Source organism: Lissotriton vulgaris, chromosome 1_2 (assembly GCF_964263255.1).
Source record: "Lissotriton vulgaris chromosome 1_2, aLisVul1.2, whole genome shotgun sequence".
NCBI classification, from domain to species: domain Eukaryota; kingdom Metazoa; phylum Chordata; class Amphibia; order Caudata; family Salamandridae; genus Lissotriton; species Lissotriton vulgaris.
Window position 1 is genome coordinate 32,929,574 of NC_141686.1, and position 4,314 is coordinate 32,933,887.

Sequence of the window (4,314 nt, forward strand, 5' to 3'; positions counted from 1 at the left end):
GACGGAGAGGTTCTCAAATAAACTGTGTAAGAGTTATGGGCACGAGGGTAGGTAGAACAAGTGCCCGATACCCAAGAAGCAGTGAACACAATAGGGAGGCACAGGGGCCCTGGCAAACCCTCCATTGTTCCCCCACAATGGCTCCCCCAGGTGGTCGGGGGCAGGCATCCGAGCGCATCCATCTGCCGGGTGTATAGCCTCAGATTGATGGCCACCCCGCTGGCTTCCGGCTCGGCTGCCCTGGAAGGTGCATTTTCTCACAGCACTGTCCTGGTCCCAGCTCATTTCTGGTAAAGCAGCAGCAGACCCTGTGCTGCCTGACCCCGGCGTCTCATCCAGAACCTCTGGTGGGGCTGGCTGCAGAGGCGGCATAGTGCGTGGGCTGAGGCCCTAGGCCCCAGCCTTTCAGAGGGTCCCCTCCACCCCTCCAGACTGCCACATCTGTCCTGCAGAGTGTTCCCGTGTCAATGGATCATTTAAAATGGATTGTTTTAGCAGTTTTCCTTTGATTTAATATTAATGGAACGCCGGGGTTTTTGCTTTGCCATTCAATGGTTTTACCCCTGCATGTTCATTCATAGCACTGGGATATTATTGGACTTGCATTTAGGGTCGTGCTTGTTTCCCGTGCATGTTCAATTGTTCGGACGATTTTGTCTCTCGATTTCCCGTTCAAGCCATATAGTTTTCACAGCGTTGGCTCGTCCGCGACCTCGTCCCATGAGAGATTAGATAAGCGGCCGAATTAGCTCAGTTGGGAGAGCCTTAGACTGTAGATCTAAAGGTCCCTGGTTCGACCCCGGGTTTCGGCAGAGGACTTTTCTTCAGTCCTTGTATATTTCACAACAGATAAATATTTTCAACAGTAACCTTTCTGCGCTCGTTAGTTGTAGGAATTATGGCCCCACTCGAGGCCAGTGTATCAGTTATGGTGCACCTTTTGCGCAAGGTGTGGAGTGGACTGCGTTGGTCTTTTGTACGAGGTATTGTGTTCTTGGCAGCAGTTATGCTGCCCGGGCGCGGCCTTCAATCGGCACCCGGTGGAGGTGTGTGTTCTAGGTTCGTTGCCATGGCCTGTGAGGTGTCTCTAGTATTGGGGACAGTACGACCGGTACTGAGGAGGAACCTTGCGCCCCATCGCAGTAGTTCTAGGGGGTTTTGGGAATTAGTTCCTACCGGTGCTTACATCATGCAGTGCCACATTTCCACTGCTTAGAATGTGCTCTGAGTAATCCACATTAGCAAGCGTTGCATGTTTCACGATTGGGCCATGGGTGACAGACGGGCTTCCAGTGTGGCGGTCAGCATCGCTGAACCAGCTCACACTTGGATGCCGTACGCTTCAGAATCCTAAAATAAGAAGATTATCCCCGAGTATTATAAAAGTCTATAGTGTACTTATATCACTGGCCTTCGGTTGGTGGTACATGGTGAGGTACCAGGCCGACCCTGGTTTTAATTTATTTGCTACACCAGAAGTAGCAGAAGGGCATCATCTGGTAGAAAAGTGATTTGGGGTATGCAGATGTTCCAGTAGAGGTTATTTCAGGAATGCATGGCAGGCAGTCTAAGACATGTTCAAAAGATTCCATAGGCAATGGTGGAACATGTCCAACTACTGGTAACGTAGTCTATGTCTAGAGGTAGCACCATTCATGTTAAGTGATACGTGACGGGTGCTGGTTCATAAAGGACCAACCGCAGGTACGAGTTTCCACGGCACTCAGTGGCAGTCACCTATGCACCAGATCTCACTGGTTAGACACCTTCTTAGCAGAGTGTATATTTCTAGCCATTTTCGGGCTTCCCTTTATTCTTTAGAGGGCACTAAGCGTATTCGGTTGAGGTTGGTTTGTAGGCCAGGGTTGAAGTGGGTAGTGTGGTACGGGGACGAGTCCAGATGTGAGTACCTTTTTCGTCTTCACCGGCCACCCCCCTGGCTGCAAACTCCCTGAGGGTAATCCTGCATGTCCTCCTCATTCTCTACGCAACGGGCAGCTGCCGGCATGCTCCTTGCTGCGCCAGCACGCAAACCCACTGCATGTTTTGGAAGTTCAGAGTACTTCAGCACAGGTGCATCCTACACCCGCACTCCGTACCCCCCAGTTCCTGGCCTGCCCACGTTTCAACACCACAAGAGGGTTAGCTCTTCAGGGGGTCTCATTTGCACCAAGACCTGTGGTTCCTTAACTAGGGTCCCCCCTTGGGCAGCTGGTAGGGTTTCCTGGGTGGGTCCGCTGCAAGCTAGCTTTAAAGGATTGTGGCCCCCACCCCTCCTGGGAGACATTGGCTGCCTCTGTCCTTGATATAGGGATTGCAACAGGTTTTGTACTTGACAGGGGGAGACCATAGGATAAGTCCCAGTACTTCAGGCCACCAGCGTACTCTCAAAGTATGATGTGGCTAAACTATATATGGGACTGATTGCCCATCTTTGGGGACGTCACTAGAGCAAGCCGTCCACTGCATGACCATGTATACATGTGACTGAGTGCATGTTGTAGGGGATGTGTGACGCACCATTCCCTGCATGCTGTGGCATGAGGGCAGTTAAATGAGTGGCCAGGCAGAAGAGTTGCATGGAACAGACACTGTGTGTGGTGCTCAGCTTACATGGGAATGAGCGCCTGTCACCCGCAGGAGAGGTGCCAAGCAATGGGTCTTGTATGCACAGAAGACCTATGAATGACTGCTCGGTCCAGGAGAGGCGTGTAGTGCGCTCAGTGTACATGTATGGGTATGGACAACTGCTCTTGCGCATCTGTAAGGCCATTTGGAGTGTTATACTGAACTACATCTAACATTAAACTCCAAACATGATAGTGCAGCGACTGCCAGAACATAATGCACGTAGGCCGCAACAGAGTGGAACCAGTGTGCCAAAGGTGTTAACCTTCAGTCAACTTTCATGGGTTTGGCGTTTAATTTTGGCCGGTTCAAATACAGTGTCGGGCAGGCACTCCCTAGAACTACACGTCCTAGTGTATAGTTTCTATTCTGCTCGGCCAATCCATGCCTGCGCATGTCGTCACAGTGTGGAGTTTGTCCCCAGGGTCGGTCTTTTTATCTACGACACGGGTGCACCCTTGCCGCTTCCTTAAACACGTACCGCCCAGATCCCGCTTGCATAATCCGCCCTAGAGTCGAAAGGTGGAAAGCATACACAGATTAATCCAACCCAGCTTGCTTTCATTAGCCTAGGCATAGCCAATTTTGAGAGGGCCATTGATTACCAATGATTGTGCTACATTGGGCCTTTATTGATAGATGTGGTTTTAGTCCATGGGCACAGGGATTAAGGGCGCACAGTTTGGTCACTAGATCAGGGAGATACACCCAAGAGCTTGGTGTACCTTATCGTAAGATGCTTAGCAGGGTGCCATGACCCATAATGCAAACTGGGAAATTGGGACTGAAGGTCTTGTTGTAATAGTCAGCCATCATTTGGGTGCCATAACAATTATTATGCAATATTGTTTTATCTGCTGTTTCAGGAAGATTGTTATGGCTTTTATTAAAGTACTAGTACTTGTAACGGACAATCAGGCCTGGCCTGGGTAGCGTGGGGGCATCTTCGGCACCTTTCCCGCTTCTGTGTTACAGATGGGTTTTTGAAGGTGGGCGGTGCTTCTAATGGATGTTTTTTCTCTACAATACAGGACCAAAGTTGGAGAACTGTCCTACCCTTGGGGGGGTCAACGGAACCACCATCCGGTGTAAGGTTAGCTCATTGGGGGCAGCCCGCCAGGTTTTGGGCGGCCTTTGTTCCCCCCAGGTGTCATTAGGTCCATGGGGTGGGGTAAACAGGTTACACCCCTGGGAGTATTACTGTGTAGTCATCTGGGCCCGGAGTTCAGAGGTAGCTCCTGTACTATATTCCTATGTGTGCTCTTATAGAACATTGCTTGTGTCGGGTCTTGTGCAGCTTGACTGGGCATTATTGCATCTGCTGTCGGCAAAGCAGCACGGTCTTGGGCCAAGCTTGCTGACTCTGGCAGCCTCACTATGAGTAACGGAGTGTGAGGCGTCCTTGCCCGAGCAGACCGGAGGCCAGCCTGGACCTGTTATTTCCCTAGGACAACACGCGGTCTTCTCCTAGGTGTACACAAAGATTCATTAATGCTGGTTACTCCTGTGTATTTAGCTATTGCTATTGCTCTTATCAGCCTTTTTGCAGCCTTTACTGCTGTGCATTAATTTCCTGGCCACCTTAAATTATACATTTAACATACTTGCCGTCAGGGCGTTTTTTGCCTGTGGCGCTCATTGGGAAGTAATCGAACAACACAATTGCCAGTGCTGAGAACCTCAATT

At 50.5% G+C, this 4,314-nt stretch overlaps 1 non-coding gene across 1 annotated transcript; it reads left to right on the forward strand.

Annotated features, from left to right (window-relative positions):
* Positions 1–739: 739 nt before the first annotated feature.
* Positions 740–812, forward strand: TRNAY-GUA (transfer RNA tyrosine (anticodon GUA)). The gene has a single exon. It is a non-coding gene; the product is annotated as a tRNA-Tyr (tRNA).
* Positions 813–4,314: the final 3,502 nt, after the last annotated feature.